Source organism: Balaenoptera ricei, chromosome 17 (assembly GCF_028023285.1).
Source record: "Balaenoptera ricei isolate mBalRic1 chromosome 17, mBalRic1.hap2, whole genome shotgun sequence".
In the NCBI taxonomy this organism is placed as follows: domain Eukaryota; kingdom Metazoa; phylum Chordata; class Mammalia; order Artiodactyla; family Balaenopteridae; genus Balaenoptera; species Balaenoptera ricei.
This window is the reverse complement of record NC_082655.1, coordinates 80,981,029-81,008,188: the sequence shown is the minus strand read 5'-3', so window position 1 is coordinate 81,008,188 and position 27,160 is coordinate 80,981,029. Positions and strand designations below refer to the sequence as shown.

Below are 27,160 nucleotides of genomic sequence, written 5' to 3'. Positions count from 1 at the left end.
CCTTTATAACTTTCAATCATAAATGTTAAGATAATGAGTCTCTTTACACATTTCAAAAAGAAAAATAAGTTTTATCTGTTAAGCCTCTAACCTGCCAAGTTCTTTTAAGCATAATAAATAAAACAATACTAAATGTTTGCAGTTGTTCTCAATGGAACACAAGAATATTCAGAAAATGGGCTTGATTTTCTTCATAATGTTTCATATTTAGTTCCAGTTTTTCTGGAATTCATATTTAATATGCTTACCCACTGACAATTATTATCATTCCAAACAAGTCGAGATTCCCTTTTCAGTATTTTTATATCACCCATAGAGATACCTGGCCAGGATGATGGCTTGATTTGTACCCCAGACACTGTTTGAGAGCAGCAAGCCCTATAGTCACAAGAACAGAACTCCAAAACTACTGAGGACTACAGGGTCTACAGACTCATCTGAGTTAAAGCTGAAGCCTACCAACCAAAGCTCTCCATCCACTGCTTGAATTAAACACATTTATTTACCGCTTAATTCTGTTCTGAAGTAGTATTCCTCTTCTTCACATCTGGTAGAACCAGAGTTTCTTTAGATATTTCCCTGACGCCCCACTGGGCCCCCTTCATCCCCGGAGGGTCTGTCACCTCACGCACATCACTGATGTGTAGTCAGTGCCGGGCGCTGCCCTGGGCGCTGATGTACAACCAACACACGGGAGACTCATTCTTTCATGAGGTTTCCACGCTAATGAATTAGTGTCCCACTAGCAGTTAGGGCATTAAATGAGATCGTGGAAGAGTAACTGAATGACTCCTTCCTTAGTTGGTCAGGTAAGCCCTTTTCAAAAGAAAATAAACAAGATGTGTAAAAATCAGAGAAGAAGAGGACAGAAGGAAGCGCTAGTGAGTTGGGATTGAACACAATGTACTTCAGCGTCTGAACGTCAGTCAGGCCGGAACACACTAAGTTAGGGAGAGAAAGGCTAGAGAGAAAACCACAGCCAGATCTTGCAGACACTTTTAGGCAAAGATAAATTTGGGGCAAAAAGCCATCAGAGTTGTAAGCAAGGGTGCGGCATGGTCACATTTTAGAAAACCTTTCTATTGATTACTGTGTGAAAAACTGGTATTAAGGATTTAGAATGAAAGTAGTGGGGCAAGGATGCAGTTAATCAGGTGATGGATGGCGGTGAACTAAAGGTGGAGGTGGTGAGAAGAGGTCGGGCTCAGGATGTTTTCCAGGCACAGAATAAGTAAGACTTGTGGATGGAGTGACTCTGGGCACTGTGTGTGGAGACAATCAATCACTGCTGATGGACTAACTTCAAAACTTGGGCTTTGAGAACCATGGTTGTGGGAGCTCTACTGGGGGCATGTTGAGTTTGAAATGATTATTTAACACCCAACTGGAAAAGTCAAGAGCACAGCCTGACATACAGGCCTGAGTTATACGGAGATGAGTCAGGACTTAGGAATATATTTGAGAGTCATGACCTATAGGTGTATTTAAGCCGTGAAAGAGTTGAGATCACAGACAGAGCAGGTAGACGGCCAAGGTTACAGTGCCCCGGAACCAAGGCTGCAACATTTTAAAGACAAGAAGAAAAGGAAGACCAACGAGGGAAAAGAAAAGAAAGGGAGCTCATGGGGAATACGTTATAGAAGGAAAAACTGAACTTTTGTTTGGATAGAAGCTCAGGGGAGAGAAAAAGAGTTCAAGATGGAAAACACAGTGAATGGTGTCAAATACTGAAAAGCATCTGGGTGAGGAATAAACAGAGAAGCAAGTGCTGGATGTGAGGACACGGACGTGAGGCCAGAGCCTGACCAGGGAGGGTCGTGGTGGGGAGCGCGTGGAGAAAGAGGACAGCGGCTCAGCAAGTCCTCTGGGTAAACATAGGCGATCTCGTGCTTCTAACTCAGTGGAGCGGAGAGATGAGGGGACAGCTGGAAACCATGTGGGCAAGGAGGCAAGTGCAGATGTTTTCATCAGGAGAAAACGTGGTTTTAGGATGAAAGAACGTAAATAATAAAAATAGCTGTATTGATGGTGCAGGGGAGAGGAAAGGTCCCAGCAGGAGCCAGGCTTTGAGAAGCGAGGCCAGCTCTCAGGTAACGGCAGGTCTCTGACGGGAGTGGAGACAGCGATTCCCCGTCATGGGGAAGGAGGTGGAGAAGAGGGAGGACGGGCACGCACTTGGTTGATGTGCTGGTTAGGAAACAGAAAAGATGAAGAGGATTTCCATTTTTCTCAATGATACGTAAAGGAAGACCATCAACAGAACGTGGAAGGGGGCTAGATTCAAAACTTATGAAGAGATAGATGTTGTCAAACAGACATTTAGCAAAAGCAAAAGACACAGTGAGAAAGTATGGACAGTTGGCTTGATGTGATGGTATCCGTTTGCAATCTGAGGTCATGAACTCGAGTGAGACTCGGGTACCATATTGCCATGTTTCCAGGCAGAGGAGGGCTTGAGGCATTCTGCCAACGTTAGCTTTCTCTCAGGAATTTAACAGGAGAAAGAGATGATGGGGTAAGAATGCCTGCAAAAGAGAAATTATAGCAACTTACCGTGACATCCAAGCTGAGTAGGGAGGATTTGACAACAAAATAGTGAGAAAAGGAGGCAGTGGCTTCACTGGTGGTGATGGCGCGAGAGGTGTGACATGGAAATGGGGGAGGGAATATGCAAAATCAGGTTTTATACATATGAATATTTGACTTTACAAATATTTGAAATTGTAGCAACTAAATATGACTGAGTTATTCACAGTTGATTGTCCTTCTAAAGACACAGCATATAGACATAGCCAGTATCAACATACTTATTATCAACTTTACACACATGTATGTCTTTCAAAGACATACATATTTCCCCCCTTTGGGGGGAGAATTTATCATCAAAATGAACTTAGAGGAGTTCATTCAAATAAATTCCCTAAAATAGAAACTTACAACAGCTATTCATGATTTAAAGGCTGGAATAACAAGAGAATAAGATATTCAAAGTGGTTTAGGTAACTTCCAATTTCCAGTCGGGCATTTAAGGAGTTGGAAACTCATGGCACCTACAATAAGAAAAACTAAACCAACTGAAAATCAAAACTCTTATTAGATCCATCAGACAGGTGAGGTCAAACGGCACATGGCTGCCCCCGAAGTTAGAGAGAACAGGCAGATACAGAGAATCACACTCACCAGCAGAAGCTCAGGGGCAGACATGCTGCTGGAACCAGTAGGAGGACAGAAAAACCTAGCTAAAATTGACGAACAGCTAGAAGTTCAGTGTAGACAAGTTGAAATCTACACCTAGGCTTATCATAATCAAACTGCAGAAGTGAAAGACCAAGAGATGATCTTGAAAGAAGCCAGAGGAGAAAAAAAACTACTTACAGAGGAGCAGGAGTAAGAATTACATCGGGCATCTCTTCAGAAACCATGAAAGCAAGAGAAGAATGGGACAAAATACTTAAAATATTGCAAGAAAAAAACAACCACCCAGATTTCTGTACCCTGTGAAATTATCTTTCAAAAGTGAAGGAGAAATAAAGACTTTCTCAGACAAACAAAAACTGAGAGATTTTGTTGCCAGTAGATCTGCCTGCTTTGCAAGAAATGTTAAAAGAAATTCTTCAGAAAGAAGGAAAATGAGAGTGGTCAGAAACTAAGCTCTACATAAAGAAAGGAAAGACATTAGAAAATGAATAAATGGTAAAATAAAATCTGCTTTTCTTATTCTTAACTGACCTAATAGATAACAGTTTGTTTAAAATAATAACAAAACATTTGATGGTTATAGCTTAGAAGTATATGAAATGAACAACAGAAATGTTATAGGAAAGGGAAGGAGGAATTATGAACCCTCTGTAATAAAATATCTTCACTATCCATGAAAAAGTGATTTGTGTTGTTTGGAAGAAAACTTGGATTAGTTGTAAATGTATACAATAAACTCAAGGGCAATACTAAAAAAAAATTGATATGCCAAGAGAGAAGAAATAAATGGAGTCATTGGAATCATATATCATTTTAAATGTCAGTGGTCTAAACTCACTAATTAAAAGACTCAGACTGTCGAGTCAATGGAAAGACAAACCCAACCATATGTTGATCATAAGAAACAGTGATTTAGGGCACATGTCATGATGTTCTGCTGTAACTTAGTCTCTCCATATATACTGTCCCACATACACACCCTCCTAGCCTGGACGCGGAGTCTTAAGACATCTACTGATATAGTGATTAGAATATCCACGCTTCCCCACTTGGTGAAAGCACAGGGCACCTCCCGAGGCTGACGGTTTAGTGTTCTATTTGGGTAATTACGTAATTTGGCTATTCACCTAAAGCGCTGTTGACACCTCTCTGATTTCCAGCTGGGCCCAGGGTCCTAGAAGAGCGCTCGTTAAGTGCCCCAAAGCAGTCTTTTCCATCAGGGTGATGTGTCTCCTGGATTTTGACCTGATTTAGGAACCAAGACCAGCGTCTAAAATCCCTAGAGAACATGGCATAGCAGGGCCCACGCTGACCAGGTGATCACATGTGCCGTGCCCCTGGGTATTCACTTCCTCGGTGCTACTGGAGAAACGGTCTGAGCCCTAAGCTATCGTGTTTTCCACTAGACTGGCGATTAGGTGTATTTACCTCCCAAATGTGTCTCCACTTGGGAATGCCATGAAACCACCTGTGAACATTCTTTGCGTGCTTTAGGAGAGGACTTATACTAATATTGGGTCACCAGGCCACAGACTGAAAACTCCGGAGAGGAATTATCAGGCTAACAGAAGCATCCCAAACTCACCTCCCTTAGGCTGGCAAGTTTCCATTTCTGATTTCCTTACATGTGTTTCATCCCCAGACACAGTCTTATATTCAGAAGAGCAAATCTAGTCCTTACGTGCCACAGGCAACCACAATCTGCGTCCCGTTATACACAAGCAGATGCCTTAGCAACAGACCATCTTGATTTACGGCCACACAGAATTATGACAGCTATGCCGTTTGGCATTTTCTACGCTAGATGGTGGTGGTATTTCTCAAAGTCATTGGGAGAAACTAAGATTGTACACATGCCCTTGAAACCACAAACTGAGGAGCAATGTGCTCATTTACCTAGAGGATGAATCAGGAGCACTGACTGCATCACTTCTTTTCACCAAATTATCCAGGTGGGATATTTAGGCAGGGCTAAAAATATCCTCTCCTATGGAGGAAACAGAGGTGTCTCCCTGTACTGGCTTTCGGTCAGCACCACACCCAAGAAAGGTAGGTCAGTGTATCGCTCCCTGGTGCTGAGTTACCCTCATGGCAATGTGCTGTCGCGTCCTCCTGGGCCTGTGGCCCGTGTGTGACTGAGGTCCATGGTCTCCCCACGTGTACTAACTGCCTGTCTCACCCCCATCCTTGCCCGGTGGTCAAGTTATCCACTTCTGACGTAGAGCTTACCCACGGCGCCTGCAATAGCGGGGACCTTGTAACGTGTCTTGGCCCCTGCCCCGAGGAGAGGTCGTGGGACTTGGCAGGTAAAGGATCACAGTGCTGCCTAGGTAGCCACTTACTATTGGAGCTGTTTTCACAATTATCTGTACATTGGCAAAGCTCTGACCCACTCTGATGTACCTTTAGGGAATTCAATGGAAGCCATTTAAGGACTTCCCTGGCGGTCCAGGTGTTGAGACTCCATGCTTCCAACGCAAGGGGCGCAGGTTCGATCCCTGATCGGGGAACTAAGATCTCACATGCCGCATGGCACAGCCAAAAAAAAAAACAAAGGAAGCCATTTAATGCCAAGTATAAAGGGATGAGTGTCACCATGTGTCAACTTCCAGCACCTCCCACACATACGAGCAAGTTTAAACATGGACCTGGGACCACTGAATTGGGCAAAACGAAAGAAATATTTCATGAGGGTCAAATATAAATTTATATCATTGCATCCTTCCCCGCTTCTCCGGCCAGAACATGAAGTGCGTGCTTCTCTCCCCTTCATGTTCATCATAAAGGCAGGGTCAGCTGTAAGTCAGCCAGCCCTTCGAACCGTTTTTCACCCTGTTTACGTAACAAGTGTTCACAGGGGTCATTGCAATTTTCAATGTGACAGCTGCTCTGAGGGTGACGGGGAATGTGGTCTGTTCGTGGAATTATGTCTCACTGCCTTTTCTTTTTGTCTTAAAGAGACAAGCACAGGCTAAATAGATAGAGAACTTGCTGTTTTCAAACCTTTCGCTGTTTTCTCCAGAGATGCTTGTGCTACAAGATGGGGAAAGAATAGGTTAGAATAAGCGTGCGTTTCAGTCAACACCCATTTGTCATCCCCCAAAGGAGTCAAAAGGCCAGCAATGCACTCACACCTTTTTCTCGGGAGTTCCATCAGCAGCTGTTTTCAAGTGTTCATTTCCTATTGGCGATGGATGCTATTTCTTATCACGTCAGTGGTTTCCTCTTGCCTGAGTTCACTGGGCTACAACACAACACCGTAGACTGGGGGGCTAGTAAACATCAGAAATTTTTTTCTCACACTTCTGGAGGCCAAGTGCAAGTTCAAGGCACCAGCTTGGTTAGGTCCGGTGAGGGCCCTCTCCCAGCTTCACAGCCAATCCTTCTCACTGTGTCGTCACAGGGCCCAAGAGGCACAGGGCCTCTCTCGGGTCTTTTTATAAGAATGCTAATCCCGTTCATGGGGGCTCCACCCTCAGGTCCTCATTACCCCCCCCCAAGGGCCCCACCTCCCAACACCATCATCCTTGAGGGTTAGGATTTCAACATATAGATTTTGGAGGGACACAGATATTCACACCTTAGCACCTCTGATGGGAGGAATGAGCCATCTCTCCACGTGGGATGAGTGGCCTAAGTGCCTGCCTACATATTTCACGAGCTCAGCTAAGAAACAAGCTAAGGCACCTTCCTTCGCATTGCAATACCCCCTGAGCTGGTAACAGCTTTTTATGGGGGCGGGGGGCAGGGAGGGTGGACAACTACATGATCCAATTGAAATGTCATCGACGTTTAGACACAGGGGACAATCATGGGGAGTGCTCCTTTCTGCCTGTATTTTCCTGACAGTGTATGTTTGATATCTGGATGTAACCAGAAGACAAACTTACAATGCTTCAGTTATTAACACGATAGTCATTAGTGCCACAGATTAATGTAATATCCCTAAAAAAATTTTAATAACTCACTAACCAGCAGAAGTATAGGTACTTTTACTTCAAAATTGTTACAATATTCATACTCTCTGCCTATAGAGAAAAGCATTTACTAGTTTAACATCAGTGATCAAAGACATAAGTCATGCCCTAGAAACCTGTGATTTAATATTTGGGTTTTTAAAAAAAATTTTGGTTGCTTCTTTGTTTTTACAAAATATTACTTCCCTTTAAAGGATCTAAGGCATCTGGTTACATTACGTAGCTCACCCTAAGATACTTTTAACAAAGTACCCCATTAAATTATCCTGATACATCTCACCTAAATATGGAGTCTTATGAAAATATTCCAAGGAAATTAACATGAGGAAACATATAAGTTGCCCCTTTTAATGGAATGAAAATTAGGTAAAAAAAAAAAGGAGAAATACCAATGAAGCATCAATATTAATGCAATAAGAGAAAAAATTATGAGGTGGCAAAAGAATCCTGCAGAATACTAATATCAAGTGACATATCTCCCAAGTCAGAGATGAGCTGATATGACACTGACAGATTCAGCCTTTGCTCTCCGAGCTCAGCGAGCGCCGGCCGTCATGAATCAGTCCGCAGAGGCAGGCTGCAGGCAAAGCAACTTCCTTGGCAATGCCGATATACTGTGAGAAGCCTGAAGGAACTATTTCTGTCTAAAGCCCAACGAGTACAAATTCCACAGAATTTAATTAAAAACGTCTATGCATGACAATTTTTAAAAATAATAGGAAAAAGATGATAGATTTGTGAAATAATCTCAAAAATACATCATTCCTTCCAGAGCAAATAAAAATGCCCAATTGGATATAAATAAATTGCACAAGGATTATGTCTAAATTTCCAACATCAGCAGAACTGAATATAAATATGATTAGTATGGCTTTTTATTATCTGTATTAGGATTAATTAGAAGAATATGGAAGAAGCATCAGTGAGATCAAGTTAGATTCCATATATCTGGGAACCAAAATAACCATGGTTTAAACAAGATAGTGATTTCTTTCCCTCGTAAAAGAATTTGAAAGCAGGACATCCAATAATATCTATGGCAGCTCCTGACTATCGTCTGAGAAGCAGCCTCCAAACCTCTGTTCTCCCAACCTCAGCACAAAGAGCACAAAGAGCCTCCTCAATTCACCTCATGCTCCAACAGGGGTCCCTGGGACTCCGTCCTCCTGTCAGCCCAACGGGCAGTCAAAAGGAGGAGAGAAGATGCAGCTCAGTCCAAACGACCTCAGGAAACTAGACTGAAATCTCATGGAATAATGTCGCCTCAATAGCGTCACTTAGTAACAAGGCCACACCTAGGAGCAAGGATGCAATCTTTTAGTAAAATAGCAAAATGTTAACATTAGGGTTTTTCAACTAAAGGAGGAGGAAAAATAGATAATTTTTTTGGCAATTGGCAGTTCCAGCCAGAAAAAGGAAAATAAGGAATGTATGTTATTATTGTAATTGTTAAGAAGACCAGTTTTGTTTGGAGTTAAGACATCCTAGACTGAAATCCAGGTTATGTGAATTCCAAGGTTACAGATCAGGGCTAGTTATGTCAGCTCCCAGGCCCCCTTTCCAACTGGAAATGGAAATAATGATCGTACCTCCCATATGACTATTTCAGGGACAAAACAAGATAACATACTAATGAACAGCTAGATTTGATTTGCTAATACTTTGTTGAGGATTTTTGCATCTTACTTCATTATAGATACTGATCTGTAGTTTTGGGGCGGTTTTGGGATACTCTGTCTAGTTTGCATATCAGGGTAATATCAGCCTCATAAAATGAGTTGGTAAATCTTTCTTTTTCTTCTATGTTGTGTTTGTAAAATTGGTCTTAATTCTTTAAAATTTTGGTAGAATTCTTCAGTAAAACCATCTGGACCTGAAGACTTCTTTTTCAGGAGCTTTTAAATTACAAATTCAATTTCTTTTATAGTTACAGCAAGATTCAGCTTTTCTATTTTACCTTGGTTGAGTTTTGGTAGTTTATGGTTTTTGAGGAATTGGTCCGTTTCAGCTAAGGTAGCAAATTTATGAAAGCAAAGTTGTCTGTAGTATTTCTTTATTACCTTTTTAATGGCTACAGAACCTATAGAGATATTCTGGTTTCATTCTTGATACTGGTGACATTTGTCTTATCTCTTATCTTTGCGAATCTTGCTAGAGTTTTCCATTTTGATTTTTCTAAGAAATAACTCTTTATTACACTCATTTTCTCTGTAGTTTTCCTGTTTTCAATTTTATTCATTTTTGCTTTTACCTTTATTATTTCCTTCTTCCTGTTAACTTGAATTAATTTTCTCTTCTTACTAGAATTTATGGATGGAAGAATTTAGACTATCAATTCAAAGCATTTTCTTTTTCTAATGTGAGTGTTTAATGCTATAAATTTCCCTATCAGCACTGCTTTAGCTGAATCCTCAACTTTTGATATTTTGTATATGCATTTTCATTCACTTCTAAATACTTCTAATATTTCCTTTGAAATGTACTCTTTGATCCATGGATTATTTAGAAGTGTGCAGTTTATTTTAAAGTGATTGGAGATTTTTCCTCTTATCTTTTTCCTATTGATTTCTTTTTTTTTAAGTTCTCATTTTTAAAAAAAATTATTTAATTTATTTTTTGGCCGTGCCACACTGCATGTGGGATCTTAGCTCCCCGACGAGGGATCAAGCCTGCACCCCTTGCATTGGAAGTGTGGAGTCTCAACCACTGGACCACCAGGGAAGTCCTCGCTTACTGATTTTTAGTTTGATTCCATTATTGTTGAAGAACGCACTCTGTATAATTCAAATATTTAAAAAATTAATTGAGATTGTCTTATGAACAATCATATGGTCTCTATCTTGGTGAATGTTCCATGGGTACTTGAGAAAAAATCTCAAGTGTATTTTACTGCTGTCGAGTGTGGTGTTTACACACATATGTGAGTTAGATTCTGTTGGGTGATGGGATTAGTCTTTCCTTACCCTTGCTGGTTTTCTGTCTGGTAGTTCTTCCAATTGTTGAGTGGGTTACTGGCATTCTCAATTTAACTGTGAATTTTTCTCCTGCCTGTTCTGTCACTATTTTTGCTTCACAAATTTTATAGCTTTTTTGCTCAACACATGCACATTTAGGATTACTATGTCTTCTTTGTTAATTGACCCTTTAATCATTATTTAATTGTCCTCTTTGTCTCTAGTAATTTTCTTTGATCTGAAGTCTACTTTACCTGATTTTAATATAGCCATTTATGCTTTTTTAAATTAGTGTTTCCATGGTATATTTTCTATTCATGTACTTTCAACCTAACTATATAACTGTCTTTTAAGTAATGTTCTTGTATATGGCATATAAATGATGGTGTTTTGTTTTGTTTGATCCACTGTGCCAATCTCTACCTTATAATTGGTGTATTTAGACCATTTACATTAATGGTACTTATTGATGTGTGAGAGCTCTAATCTGCCATATTAATATATACTTTTTGCTTGTATCCCTCCATTTCTTGACTTTCTGTTTCTCTTTTTTTACCTTTTTTTGGGTTACTTGAATATTACTTAGGGTTGCATCTTGATTTATTTATGTTGTCTTTTTAATGTTTTGCTTTATATAATCCTTTTAGTTGTCACTCTGGGTATTAGAACATACAGTACGTAATCACTGCCTACTGCTATCGATGTTTTATCATTTCAGGAGGAAATCCTACTTCCACTTAGGTCTCTGCATGCTCCCCACTCCTTAAATATACTTTTCTTAAGTATCTCTTTTGCATCCAGTCAACATCCTATCACTTGGTGGTTATCATTTTTTGCTTCAGCTATAAAATACCATTTAAGAACTTATAAGAAAAAGAGTAGTCTATCATAGTTATTCTTATTTTTACTCATTCCCATGTTTTCTTCCATTTCTGAAGTTTTAACCTTTCCTCTGTCATCATTTCCTTTCTCTTTATAGACCTTCTTTAGCCATTCTTTAAGGGTAGGTTTGTTAGTAACAAATTCTCTGAGTTTTGTTTCTACTGAGAATGTCCTGATTTCCCTTTATACTTAGAGATATTTTTACTGGATAGAAATCATGGCTGGCAGTTCCTCTCTTTCAGGATTTAACACGTGAGCTGCTACTTTTATGGCCTTCATGGTTCAGATGAATCATCTGTTAACATTCAAATTGCTGTTTCCCTGCAGGTAAAGTGTCATTTCTCCTAAGACGCATCCAAGGTTTTTTGTTTGTTTGTTTTGTTTTTTGTCTTTATTTTTCAGAAGTTTTAGTTATGATCTATCAGCACAGAAGTCTTCGTGTTCATCCTTTTTGGGGTTTACTCAGCTACTTAACTGTGAAAAGGATCAGAATATGCCACCCCAAAATATGCCACTTTGGGATAAGGATTATTTTGACCTGAATATTTTTGAGATTCAATGATGAATGTAGAAAGAAGCCTTCCCAGAGTTTCCTTTATCTGACTGAAAGCAGAAACTTCTGATAAAGGAGGACCACCATAAATCCCCCCTCAGGGAATTTTTACGATAATGAAGAAGACAGAAAGTTGGCACCAGAATGAACCTTCACAAAGAAGCCTTTTTGCTAAGATAGCCCTTACCTTGCATTAGTCTCTCTAACACATCTGCCTACCCACAGTTTGCAGCCCTTAGAAGCCTAAAAACCCTTTTTGTTTGTGAAGTCACATCTTTGCAGTTTATCACCCTATGTTAAAAATGGAATCTAAGCTCTTAGACCTTTTCTAGGAAGGTGCCTGTGTCACGTAAAAATTAACATCAAGTAAAATTTGTACTCCTTTTCCTCCGGTTAATCTGTCTTTTGTCAGTCTAATTTGCAGGGCTCTGCCAAAGAACATAAGAGGATTGAGGAAAAAATTTTCCCACCCCTACAGTTTTGTATATTTGTCTTTTACCCTGTTGGAGAAGTTTTCAGCCAGTTTTTCTTTGAATACTTTTTGAGTTCTACTATCTTTCTTTCTTGGACTTCAATCCTGTGAACATTAGCTATTTTGTTACTGACTCACAGATCCCTGAGACTCTGCTCATTTTTTTTCATTCTATTTTCTTTATGTTGTTCAGATTAGGTAAATTCTATCAATCTGTCCTTCATGTTGCAGATCTACTCTCTGTCATGTCCACTCTACTACTGACCCCAGTCAGTGGGAGGTACATTCTACCCATCAATGGAGCGCTGCTTTCTTCAGGGTGGCAGGGGTGGAGGAGGAGGAAGGTCAACTCCCACCAAAACCTAGGGCGGGGGAGAGAGCGGTTCCACTGGTGTTTGTCTAGGAGATCACTCATAGATTCAAGAGGGACTCTAAGATTCCACCCAAATTAACAAATGAGAAATGTGTACTCCAGAGCAACCTAAGCAGTAGGCAGATCAGTGAGAAAGAGTACAATGTCAACGCAAAACAATTGGAAAGAATAAAACCAAGGGTATAAGCTACTAAATTACATATAAAGAATAAGAATATTTTCTATTAAAAAATACATTTGGTTTGAACATCAAAACAAAGAATGAGTAGTATAATCAAATTTTTCAGGGAAAAAAAACTAAGGAATAAGTTTCAGGAATAAAACTAGGGACCTTTCTTATTATTGCTGGTTAATTTGTAGGTAGCTATTTCAGTAATAGAGTCATCTCCCTAGTCTAATAACAGGAAGTGGAATAGGAAATAGACATCTAAGAAATGGAGATTAATCCAGGTAGAGCACATATTGGCAAACTTTGGTAGTTAACTGAGACACCTGAACGAAGCAGTAGATGCAAAAATTAAGAGACCATGCCCACTATATGGCACTTCCCATCCATGGTTCACCTTGCCTTTCTCCTTAAACCAGGAAGGCAAAATGAGTTAACACTTTATAGAATACCAAAGGCCATTATCTAGACTAGGTTTTCAGATACTTGGTTAGGCCGTCTATGTTTCTATTTCTGATTGATAAATACCCACTAAGAAATTCACAGAAATTAAAAATACTATATAAAATTCACCTAAAATTCTTATAACTTAAATTTGATATGATGCATTTTTTAAAATTTAATCTTATGCCCCTTTTGCATAAAAATTATAATAAACTGCCTTATTTCCTAGTATTATGGTTCCATCAAGATATATGAAGTACATGACTGAAAATGATGAGCTTGGTATTTGGGGCTATATAACAGACGTCTATGTTGCAGAATTCTCTCACCCGGGATGAAAAAGAAGGAACAAGAAAAATTAAAGACTCTAAGCTTGGTGGCAAGATAGCAGAAGACAGAGAGAAAAATGAGAGAGAGAGATTTCTGAATCATTTAAAATCCTTTAAGCTACAAGTAAAAGAACCCAATTCCAAATATGTTAAGATATAAAGTAGCAGGCGTTGGTCAGATGTCCTTCGAATGGACTCCAGCTCAGCGTCCATGGTTCTGTCCCCTCCCCACCTATGTGTGGCTTTTATCCTTCAGGTTTCGCACCAGGTCGGGCTCAGAGGAAGAGAGAATCCACCTCTGCAGCTCCTTCTGGAGAGTCAGACGCTTGATCCCCCCAAAACCCTCACGACCACCGCCGGGTCCTCCTGGCTTCTGGCCCAGTGTTCATTCCTGAACTAATCCTCTTGGCTAAGAAAATGGGAACGATTTACACCACCGGAGGAAACCACTGTCTGGAGGCAGAAAGCCTGTCCTGAGGCAGGAAAAAGGATCAATCTTCCCACAAAACACAAGCTGCCAGAGACGGGCAGAGAAAAGCGTTTTGGGGAAACACCCACTGTATCAATCAGACTTCCAAAACACAGAGCTCTAGAAAAAGAAGTTCCTAATTTGTGAGTCCACAGGTGGGTCATTTCTATCCTTCATTCATCCACCACCTGCGGAATCCTGAACCTCTGAGTACACATCAGGCCTTGCTAAGAAGGTGGCCCAGACGTGTATTTGATTCACATGCATCTATGATAAGCAAATACAATATAATGAAACATTGTATTTTTCATAAAATGACACACTGGTTTGTCTATTCAAGGTTACATAAAAATAGTACTAGGGTACTTAATAATAAATTAAGCAAACAAATTGATAAATATTTATTATTAGACAAATCAATTATATAATAATTGATTAAATAATTAATCATAGAATATTATTCTTTTAATTTTAGAATTTTATTTATTTTTTTTATACAGCAGGTTCTTATTAGTTATCCATTTTATACCTATTAGCGTATATATGTCAATCCCAATCTCCCAATTCATCACACCACCACCCCCCGCCACTTTCCCCCCTTGGTGTCCATACATTTGTTCTCTACATCTGTGTCTCTATTTCTGCCCTGCAAACTGGTTCATCTGTACCATTTTTCTTGGTTCCACATATATGCGTTAATATACGATATTTGTTTTTCTCTTTCTCTTTCTGAATACTATTTTTTACATTCATTCATTCTTTAATATTCATGAATATTAATTTAATATTCATGAATACATACTATGTTATTTTTCAATGCCAATAGCTTCATCATAACTCTAGGTGCTGTCAATTCATAAAAGCATGTCTATCAGTATTTGAGATAGTTCATTAATATGATGAATATCACTTCTAAATAATTATAAGCAATACTAGAAAAAGTAAACTGATTATCAAAAGCAGCAAAGAAAATCTGGAATGCATTTGTTTCATCTAACAACTACTTACCCAATAACCATAAAGCAGTTAGTATTTTATTATCGAGCATCAAACAGACGTCATTCCATGTCATTTAGAATTCTGACTAAAAGCTGTCTGTGTCGACTTATGTTTTAACAAGTTTTCATACTATGAAAGTAGCTATTTTCTCCCCGGAATTGACAGCAGGTTTCCCAAAGTGTAGCTGGTCCTTAAATTTGACATACCAGCCAAGCCACCAGGAAAGAACAAGATACGGAATTTGATACACCAGCAAAGCCACCGCAAGAGAGTAAAATGCAGAAGCCAGTATATATATTATGATAGAAAGGTGAAAATTAGAGATGAAGAAATTTTGTTTTCAAATAACAAATGTTAAAGAAGTTTCAAATGATCCACATTTAAGAGATATACTAATAATGACTTTTAAAACATTCTGCCTAAAACAATTTTTTTAATCACCCTTCCTGAGATTATTCAAATCGTTTAGGATAAGACCTCCCCCCATCCTGCCTTCTCCCGGCCTCCTGCTGTAAGAGCCTTCGTTTTTCTTCACCGCAGTTCTTCCATCTCACAAATGAGGAAATTCACCAAGTCCACACACGGATGGGAGGAAAGTCCCAATTACAAAACTGGATACTAAAGCCTCCTCTCCATTGTTCCAGACCATTTCTCTCCTCCAGATCATTTCCCCAGTGACCCCAGGTTCTGCCCGCTTTCACCTGTCCACACGCACCTGTTTGCCCTGAGCTCCTGTGGGTCTCCACTGGAATGTCTTCCAATAGGTGTCTCCCTAATCCTGCTTTCTGATAAAATTCAGTTTAAATTCTATAAATTCTGGGAAGCTCACCCAGATCTCTACACACTTCTTAAATTCCCTTGTCTCTGATCATTGAGATTGCCTATAAAATATAGAGAGGATAAATAGCACACTCATTTTGTAAAACCTCACCCGTTTAAGGATCTGCCCGCTTTGATCGCTACCACGGAGACAGGGAGGGTGCAAAGGGAGGATGTCGGAGCCACAAAGAGTTTCTTATCTGAACTGCACATCCAGCAGCTACGGCTCCTGGTTGTGTCCCATGCCGGCTACTCCAGACCTGGTCCACCTGCCCAAAAGGTAAAGCCTTGTTGCAAATAAACTTCACACCCACAAAATATAAAAATAAATTCTGGGCTTCCCTGGTGGCGCAGTGGTTAAGAATCCGCCTGCCAATGCAGGGGACATGGGTTCACCCCCTGGTCTGGGAAGATCCCACATGCTGCGGAGCAACTAAGCCCGTGCGCCACAACTACTGAGCCTGCGCTCTAGAGCCCAGGAGCCACAACTACTGAAGCCCACATGCCTAGAGCCCGTGCTCCGCAACAAGAGAAGCCACCGCAATGGAAGCCCGCGTGCAGCAACGAAGACCCAATGCAGCCAAAAATAAATAAATAAAATAACAAATTTATAAAATAAAATATAAATAAATAAATAAATAAATCCTGCAGTTGACTCCTAGATTCAACCTTGTAGGCAAGACAATGAACATAACGGAAAATAATATTTACTACAGCAGACTTTAGAGTGAATTTTCATAAATTGGAAATTTGATCAGGATACACGGATACACCCACCTCAAGATAAATCAAGCACCCATTCACAAGGATGAGTTAGAATCAATGAGTCAGAATTATTTCCACAAAGTTTCTCACCAGAAGGATGAAGAAGAAAAACAGAATGTGGAAAAGGATGCCTCCTGTGATGTTATTTTTAAAAAGTTAACACTGAAAAAAAATCAGCGTTTATAAATATGTATATGCTTACAACACAATGTTGGAGGACACGCACAAGGCTGTATAGATCACCAAAAGGCAGAAAACTGATGGTATAGGGACGGGGAGGGGATAAAAGATGCACGCAGAAATGGGAAAAAATATTTAAATACATTAAAAAGAATTCATATTCTCATATGTGTGATTAACGTAAAAGTCTGTTTAGGTGTGTACATGTGTAAAGAAATTAAACAGATGTTTAATTAAACAAGCAAATTACTATTCCTTGATGATCTCAAATTGGCTTTTCATAGTTACATGGTGGGCTTAGGACCATCAGAAATGAGATACACAGCCGTGTTGGTTCTCAAAGATACTCAGGGCAAAGTGTGCATGGGCAAATCCAGGCATACACACCCCACCCCATCGTCATCCTAGACTCTGTTCTGTTGTCTTAAAACTTAAAGAAAATCCACCTTCTCCTCCCATTTTAACGTTTTTAAAGTTATGGGATATACGCCACCTGTTTCAAACTGAGACTATTCCAATCACTATTCTATCTGTCCATTCCATCCACTTACCAATTCATACATGTATATATCTTTTATTCACATGAATCTGTTATTTTGAAAACCATTTCCAATGAAAAAGAGTTATGTGATGAATTAGTAAATGCAGCATATATTCCTCAAGGTGGCAAATCTAAATTTTGTTATCTGGAAGTGCTTTAAACATGGGCTTTCACAAACCAATCACCTGCTTTCTTTGTCTCTGCCTTTTTTCATATGTCAGTGTTTTTGAAGATGCCAAGCTCATCTGTGGTTTTTTTACAGCACTTTTTGGAATTTTTGCTTTAGGTGAGAGCTGTTATTTTGACAGAGTCCTTTATATCCTTGGCCTGATGACAATCTACAATTTAAAGCAGCCAAAATTCTCTTTTGTCATTTTCAAAAGAAGAATCTCCACTTGCACTGTGCTACCGACCAGTGTATCCAAACAATTCACTTTGTTGTATCGAGGAATATGTTAGCATTCACGATATGAAATATACAAGGTTAGGAATAAACTTTGACATTATTCTATATATAGAATAATTAATAGCCAGAATACAAAACTAAACACTCACTTGTACTTTCTGAAGAAACACATTTTCTCTGTGTCCTCTCTTAGTGTCTACTGAGAATTTCTATTTGTTGAAGTCAAATCCTTAAACAGCCTTTGGGTCCTCAAGATTTTTCTAGGCGGCACTTGCAATTCCTGATGCTCTCAGTTTGTTGCCTGCAGTTTGCACTGCTGCCTCACCTTGGTATCCTCAGTCCCTCTGCTTGTGGTGGTCACTTTGGTTAGGATTGGTTAGGTTAGGTCAGGTTAGGTTAGGTTAGGTTAGGATTGGTTAGGTTAGGTCAGGTTAGGATTGGTGAGGTGAGATTAGGTTAGGTTAGGTTACATTAGGTTAGGATCAGTTAGCTTAGGTTAGTTTAGATTAGGATCAGTTAAGTTAGGTTAGGATTGGTTAGGTTAGGTTAGGATTAGTTAGGTTAGGCTGAGTTAGGATTGGTTAGGTTAAGTTGGGTTAGGTTAGGACTGGTTTCAGTGTGGGTTTTGGCTCAGTGAAGGGACTATACAGCATGTCGCTTCCATACAGACCTGACCTCTTCTCTGCAGTTTACAAAGTAGATATTCACCATCCCTAAAATTCAGTGATTTATTTTTTCAGCGACTAATTTGTCACTCATGGAACTCACCACTGAACACCTAAATCTGATACTAAACTGCTGCTGGTTTGAAACATTCCATTTAGAAAATAATAAAGTTTTATCCCAGATATTAGTAATGTTAATATTCATAGATGTGCAGGGCATTTTTCTATAGAATTCCAGTCAGCCACACATAACGGATCTGCTCTTCCTCGTGAATAAAGCAATGGCCTACTCTCTGTGGAGTGTCTTTTTCTGCCAGGTGAGTACAAAGCGGGCAGCAAAGAAGCATTCAAAACCCACAGGTGCAGGAAGTCAGCCGGTCCAGCCATTTCGCCCACCCCAAGTAAAGGTAACGAGACTCTGATAGAAATCCATACTGATGAGAAGGAGGAATACAAATAAATGAACACACCAAAAACATTCTTGGTGTGTTTACTTGAAAATAAATAATCCAGTTCTAAGGTATGAGCATCTATTTAGATATAAGTAAGCACAGCAGCTACAATATAGATTACGTGCACATCTAGGAACCACTATATTATTAAAAGTCTAAAAACTCTATTGTAAGATTTTTAATTTAAAAAACTTTATGCATTTAAAAAAACACTTAAAAATTTCAGGAAAAAGGCATTTTATATGTTTTCCTTATTCTTACAGAATATACAAATTTCAGGCAACTTGGGCTCCTCTTACAGAAGAAAACCCACCGTCGATGGCCTCATTTCGTAAACTGCAGATGAACATGTTTTAGACTTTTTAATTCAGTCAGTTTATAACTCAGTCAGCAAGTATCAAGATTTGTGAGATGCCTACTAAGGAAATGGGTAGTAGGTTAGACTGAAGGTAGATAAAGATAAAAGGGATTGTTTATTAGCACAAAGACGATAAGTCTCTTGCAGGTGACAGGTGTGGAGAAACGATGACAAGATAATAGACTTGTTAGAACTGACATCCATATTAGGAGCAGTGATGTCATATTAAGACCCATCTGTGCATCTCACCTGAGCATGTGAACGCAATCAAGGTGAGAAAAACATACTTGTCCAGGGCGGATTTTAATTGGCCTTTTGATAGTATAGTATCTAATTAATATTTATTCAACTTTTACCTTAAGAGGTAGAACTGGAGGAATTTCAGCTGATATGTGTTTAAAATCTCTCTTCCTTTTCTTTCTACTTTGTATTAAAGCCATTATAATGGCCTCCGATGAGCCTTTATGGTAACTTGCAGAAAATTGTTCACTTCTGGCATTCATAGGACACATTTTATCTTTGCTGTCAAATAAGCACAAAGCACGCCAGAGTGAAAGCTCTGTAATGAGACTGAAGGAAAGGCAAAGAACATCTCTACCAGGAGCAGAGAAAACATCAGCCCTGCCAGGGCAGCAGCGACATTAGAAAAAAATTCAACAAGCCTCAGAAGCCATAAAGCAAAGGTCTCCTAGAATAAGGATTAATAGGGGACTTCAAAATTAAGTTCTACCCAATTTAACTACTTAGAAGTCTTTGAGTGAAAAATATAAACATTTTTAAAGCAAAGTCTGTTGCAAGTATTGGCTATTTTTTTCTGTTTTCATGGCACCTCTCTTTCACTGAATTATAAATAATATTCTCCTTATTCCTCTGCATATTGTCTATCACCTCCTAATCAAAATGGTTCTCCCTTCTAAGACCCCTTACTTTACAACTTTTAGCCTTTTTATCACGGACCTTTAATCTTCTTCCTTTAATGCACACCTTGTTTTTACTTCATACAAGCATTTCACATCCACTGGAGAAAATGACTATTTGGATAGAGACTGAATAAGTGATAGAGACTTAAAATATATATTGGTAGTTAAATTTATTGATTACACATATCAAGTCTTTCTTACCATACTTCTTCAAGGTACTTATTTACTGAAAACCATATGACCTGTTATACGTTTTGAGACCTCGCAACAATAATCACTATTATGTTTGCTAAATGCCTCTCATTTACTGGATACTCACAGGCATTATTAACTCAACTTCATCATATAAGATGTAAAATGCACAACCGACATTTAAAAATAAAAATGAGGCTTTGACAAGAGAAGAAGTTAGAATTTAAATTCAGATCTGTCTACCAAGTATATGCTGTTTTTTATAGTCTATTTAATTTCCATAAGGAATGAAACGCTCCAAATGCTACAGATTATGTCCATGAGAGGAAATAATTAGAGGAATCTGAGATGATTCCAGATAAGAATTAGCCAAATTACAAGCAGAAATGGAAGGAAAACAAGTAAGATCAGAAATTGGGTATTTGCAGTGGTTGGGAAAGGTACATGCTTCTGAAGGTAAACAGCAGCGGATGCAGCCCTTACCTACTCCCCTAAACCAAATATATGCAGAGAACCACACGCTACCCATCCTCAAATGGACAGAAATGCTTAACCAGACGTAAGAACTAATTCCACAAGAGAACTCTGGCTTGGGCTCCTGGCTTACGGAATCAATTGGGGGCCACAGATCCAAAGCCTACCCACCCCCCGGGGTCAGGTCCTCAAGGACCTAGGGCCCGAGGACAGTCTATGTGGAAGGCGTAAGCTCACGATTGTGACGGGGATAGAGACGGGCGGTGAGACAAAGATGCAGGTTGGCTGGCGCTCAGGATACGCACCGAGGGATGCGGCGTGTTTCTCAGCAGAGGCTGCGGCCGGACCACAGGGCAGCCCACGAAGGAGGGCGATGCATCTGCCTGGCCCCCTGCACCCCATGCCCCGTCAGTCACGTCTTCCTTGTGGGGGTGAATTCAGGTTGTGTCCCCAGCCCCGCGGTGCTGTGCAGCGTTCACGCCCCCCGCCCCCCGTGGACCCTCGCACCTGACCCTGGACATGGAGGCGACTCGGGTCCGCAGATGTGGACGGCGTGGGGCTGGGCCTCCGGGCAGCCTGGGGTGGTCCCGCAGCCCATCTGGGTAGAGGAAGCAAGGCCAAAATCTGAAACACCGTCTAACTTGTGCTGCCTATGAAACTCTGAGCCGCTACTGAAACTGTCTGTGATTTTTCAAGTCTTAAACTGCCTCTGTGCTCTCGAACTTGCTAGCCTGTTAGTTTTCTGCTCTTTGTTTTGAAGAGGATGTTCAATAAATGTGTGTGTCAACAGAGCTGCACAATTTGTCATTACCTCTGTCTCTTAATATCTATTCCAACAACGAGTGGATTTCATTAACAGCCTTGCTGATTCCACATCCGTGACCCTGTTACCCAGGGTGTGAGATAACGTTGCTAAATGACACCAAGATTGTATGTGCGACTCCACTGGAAAATGAGTGTGTGTGTTGGTCTGACCTCCACTCTCTCAAAAACTGTCCTGTTTGAACTGAAGCAGAGACAAATATGGGATTGAGACTGAATCGGTAAAAACATATCTCCACTGCCATTAAAAAAACAAAAACAAACTTCTTTTTAGTAAATGTACTGGATTCATTATTTTGGTAGAATCATTATTTCAGTAGCTTCATCATTTCATTCCTCATATCCCTCTGGGTGACTGAAGTTTATTTGAAAGTTTATTTCATCCAATTTTATAACAGTTTTCCAACATGTATATATGGCATTTTTCTCTCTTGTCTACTGGCCCAAAGAGTTTTTGTCCTTTTCTTCCAAATAACCCAGAATTCTTCATTAAATATTCTAGCATAATCAGGATTTCTGGCTCTCCTTTCATACACAGGCATACACACATTTTAGGCTAATTCATAATCTAGGATAATTTGTAATCTTCCCAGAGATTGCAATAATTCACATACTACTGAAAACTAAATTAAAAACATTAAATTATTCCCTTCTCAGTTATGAATTTCACCAACTGAGATGGGATTTCTTCTTAGAAAGTTTTTACAAATGGAGATGAATATTAAGTGAGATATTTGAACCACTTATCAATAATCTATAAACATGATCCCTAGAATTAGCTGACTTGAAGCATTGGCTGTACCACGTTTTAGCTATACACTTGTCTAAGTCTCTTAAGTAAAAGTAAGCTCTCTTAAGTAAAAGACCCCTTTTGTAAACCAGGTGCACGATTAGTTCTCACCTCCCTGGGAGGTGAATGTTAAAGACAGTCAGACACTGTCACAGCAGGATAGGCAAAGCCTGGTGGAAATGGCAGCTGTAGCCATAACAACAGGAGAAGTAGTGGATTTGTTCATTTAATACTTCTAAGTCCAGATGAACATTGAGGAGAGACCAGTGTGGCTGTTGGTAAGGATGTAACACTGAATAAAGTTACCCAAGGAGAAAGTGACAAGTAAGGAGAGAAGGATGTGAGGCTGAACCTAGGACAACTCCCACATTTGAGAGGAAAGTGGAGGAAGAGGACCCAGCATCAGAAAACTCTGAGAACAAGATGGGGGTAAGTCCAGGAGGAAGGAACTGTGACCCTTGCCAGACTCTGAAGAAAGTTCCAATAACTGGAACACTGGAAAAGTGTGGAATGGGCTGAAAAATTATCTATCCTCCAAGTAGTGACGGTGAAACCCAGATGATAATGAGCTTAAAAAAAAAACTAAAATAGTGGCAGTAAAAATAATATCTCTTGAGATGTTTTATGGTAAAAGAAAAGAGAAGACAAAGATAGATCAGTATTGGGAGATTTAGAGAACAGCTTTTTTGTGAATAAAGTTTTAATGAAACACACCACGCCCATGTGTTTACACAATGTGGTGGTCTTCTTGACTGTCTCATGGGGACAGAGCTGAGAAGTTGTGACAAAGACCACATGATCTACAAAGCCTAAACTATTAACTACCTGGCTTATTATAGAAACAGTTTACAGACCTTTGCTCCAAATGGTCCTAGAAACACTGACTTTGGAACTCATAGATAGAAACTTGTTCTTCCTTGATCATATATATTTTAAGATACAATATTTGTGCATCTACTGTATAGCACAGGGAACCCTACTCAATGCTCTCTGGTGGCCTAAATGGGAAGGAAATCCAAAAAAGAGGGGATATATGTATTGGGTCGGCCAAAAAGTTCGTTCGGGTTTTTCTGTAAGATGTTATGGAAAAACCCAAAAAACTTTTTGGCCAACCTAATATATGTATAGCTGATTCACTTTGCTGTAAGTAGAAACTAACACAACATTGTAAAGCAACTATACTCCAACAAAAATTTTTTTAAAATATTTGTGCAGATTTATTAACTTATTTATGTAGATACTACCTCTTGCCTCTTGACTAATTAGCTTCTAAATTCCATGAAGAATACACTCTGTACCCTGATACATGTGTCTCATGAAACAGAAACAAAAAACAATATTGTTCCCTCAACTATATAAAACTAAATGTAATTTAAAAGTAAAAGAATTTTCATCAAAATATATTTTAAAGAAAGAACCTTATGAAAGTAAAATGGCTTCCCTTACCTCTTACCATTTGAAGTTTCTTTTTACAGTAAATGATTCAATGTAAGCCATGTGCGATAAATCACAATTAATTAGTAAGTATGTTTAATCATTTCTGCATTAATTTTTTAATATGATGAGTCATTCAATAAATTATCATTCAAATAAGTAAGGCGTTATTTTAAAAAGTATTTTTCACGCAGATGTGTATAGTGTGATGAGCACAGATACCAACAATTTTGGTTCCGCAAACACCATCTTGGTGAGTTATGGTTTCTATAGTGCCCAAGAAAAACATATACCAAATTCAATTCCATTTAATTGCAAATGTCTAAGGACGTGCTGGAGTATACTGGATTTCAGAAATGCTAAAAATTACTTATTGGCTCGAGGCACAAACAGTAGGTATTTCTTGTATCTTTTAGGAAATGAAAAATAACATCTGACCTCTCAAATAACATGCATAAGAAGCAAAATTGAACGTGCTGTTCAAAATCTTAATGGTACATGTGCTGCAGATGCCAGATACTGAAGTTCCTATTTGATGAGAGTGTGCAGTAAAGGTTAAAGCGATGAGCCCAGTGATTAAGATGAAGCACACATATGGCTTCTATGCTTTCAGTGAGGTTTACAGCGCTTGCAAAGACTAAAGGCTGCAGCATTACTCTCATTGAGAGTTTTTTTATTACTGTCCTTTAGAGAGTCTGGATATTTTCAATAAAAAAGAGAGTTACATATTTCCAAAGTGAATTGGGAGCAAGTGATTAACAAATACAAAAAAAAATATATATATATATATATATATATACACACACACATATATATATAAAACAATAAGATTAAAAAAAAAACCAGGGCTTCCCTGGTGGCGCAGTGGTTAAGAATCCGCCTGCCAATGCAGGGGACGTGAGTTAGAGCCCTGGTCCAGGAAGATCTCACATGCCGCGGAGCAACTAAGCCTGTGTGCCACAACTACTGAAGCCCGCGCGCCTAGAGCCCATGAGCCACAACTACTGAGCCCACGTGCCACAACTACTGAAGCCCGCGCACCTAGAGCCCGTGCTCCACAGCAAGAGAAGCCACCGCAATGAGAAGTCCGCGCACCGCAACGAAGAGTAGCCCATGAGTAAGTAGAAGGAAGACCCAATGCAGCCCAAAATAAATAAATAAATTTATGGGAAAAAAATGAGATTATATTTAGTTTTCTAATTTTTTCTAACTATCCTTTTGCATTTACTTTGGCCTAATCAATTTTCAATCTAAGTTTCCAAATATTTAATTGCATCCTGCTCAACCATTAAGTGGTGTGATGTATTATCAGAGCAGATTCAATCCTACCATACGTTATGTGTTTGTACCAAGTAGTTATTTTCAGTGGTTTTCCCACTCACTTTTGCAGGATACAGAAGCATAAATAACTTTCAGACATGAATAATGCATCAAACAAAGTTCAGCTCAATAGCACTAATCTACTTTTATATAAAAATCAATTGCTCCTTTTTTGGCATTCAATTCCAGCTTACTGCCTATCAATATCTTCTCATTTGACATTCTTGAGGAAAAAAAACCAAGGCAGCTGAAATGTACCATTATTTCTATAATAAAGACATGAAATACACACAGATCTGTCAGAAAACATCTTCTCAATATAATGAAGGGACACTCAAAAGCCAGAATAATTGGTCCAACTTGTACACCTTATTGATTCTTGGCTGGAAATATACAGTAGAACCCAATCTCTTTTTTTTGTTTTAACATCTTTATTGGAGTATAGTTGCTTTACATTGTTGTGTTAGTCTCTGCTGTATAACAAAGCGAATCAGCTATACGTATACATATATCCCTATATCCCCTCCCTCTTGCATCTCCCTCCCACCCTCCCTATCCCACCCCTCTAGGTGGTCACAAAGCACCAAGCTGATCTCCCTGTGCTATGCGGCTGCTTCCCACTAGCTATCTATTTTACATTTGGTAGTGTATATATGTCCATGCCACTCTCTCACTTCGCCCCAGCTTACCCTTCCCCCTTCCCTGTGTCCTCAAGTCCATTCTCTACGTCTGCGTCTTTATTCCTGTCCTGCCCCTAGGTTCTTCAGAACCTTTTTTTTTTTTTTTTTAGATTCCATATATATGTGTTAGCATACGGTATTTGTTTTTCTCTTTCTGACTTACTTCACTCTGTATGACAGACTCTAGGTCCATCCACCTCACTACAAATAACTCAATTTCATTTCTTTTTATGGCTGAGTAATATTGCATTGTATATATGTGCCACATCTTCTTTATCCATTCATCTGTCGATGGACACTTAGGTTGCTTCCATGTCCTGGCTATTGTAAATAGAGCTGCAATGAACATTGTGGTCCATGACTCTTTTTGAATTATGGTTTTCTCGGGTATATGCCCAGCAGTGCGATTGCTGGGTCGTATGGTAAGAACCCGATCTCTTGAATGATTTCTTCACTGATTTTATAATAATTCTGATCCATGGAAGAAACTGATGTGGCCGTGACAGACACTGAAGGTCCTCTGACCGGCTCTCACCCCCAGCTTCTTTCTGCCGGGCACCCTCCCACCACAGAAACCAAGAAGGCTGACCAGCATGTCCCAAGGCTCCTTTGCAGGTGGGTGGTCAGGTGACACGGTGCCAGCCAAGGTAGCCAGAAATCTGCTGGGAGCAGGGGACTCTGTCCGGGTCCTGATTCTCTATTGAAAGGGACAGAAAGCTTTGAGCATAGATATCTCCTGGTATCAGCACAGTCTTACTAAGACCCAGAGGCAGCGGATGTGGGGGGGGCCCGAGAGGGGGGCCCTGTCCCTACACCGGTGCCAGCAGCCGCCACATCCACAGTCCTTATTTTTAAGGCTTTATAATCAAGGCTAAATGCTGCTCACAAACCAAGATATTTCTAACTTAAAGAGCAAATAATTCTGCCATCGATCTGGCTAGTTGATTTATAAAGGATTAGTTTCTATTATTTTCCTTTCAAATATCTCTTGCGATTACATACGATTTTTCATTTTTTCTTTATGGCTCTAGTTTAAGTTACCATCTCATGCCAAAAATCCAGTTATCACCGTTTATTTGTCATTGGACCACTTGTAAAAGAGTGCATTGGGCTGATTGTGGATCCATGGCCCTCTGTTTTCTGGGTCTCACCCATCCTGTCTTTATATAATACACCCCAAGTGTAAAACTTGAGTCCATAGGATCAAAGGACAAGTGTCTTAGTAGTTCTGTTTGATAGACCTCTCTTGTGACAGACTGTCCTTTATCTGGGCTGTATAATGTAGGAGCCACTTGCCACAGCTGGCTGGCAAGCGCCGGAAACATGACTAGCGCAACTGAGGAAGGGGAACTTTTGCATCATTTAACTAATTTAAATGTATATATCCACATGTGGCTAGGGGCTACCATATTAGACAGCAGAGCCTAGAACAACTAAATTCACTGGTACTATGGCTTTCAAACTAAACTTTATACTTAACTGCCTCAAATCCTTCATTCTCTAATCCAACATGCATGTGTTCTCCA

The 27,160-nt window shown here is 39.6% G+C and overlaps 1 protein-coding gene across 13 annotated transcripts in view; it reads right to left on the bottom strand.

Annotated features, from left to right (window-relative positions):
• Positions 1–27,160, bottom strand: part of LOC132351928 (uncharacterized) — a 366,712-nt gene that overhangs the window by 121,807 nt on the left and 217,745 nt on the right. The window contains exon 1 of one of the 13 annotated variants that reach the window (XR_009498530.1): positions 5,602–5,656. The exons of 11 other annotated variants lie outside the window; for them this stretch is intronic. The gene's annotated coding sequence lies outside the window, so the exon portion shown is untranslated. Of the gene's footprint in view, positions 1–5,601; positions 5,657–6,414; positions 6,471–27,160 lie in introns of those variants that run through there. One more of the 13 variants, XR_009498522.1, reaches the window with a different exon arrangement.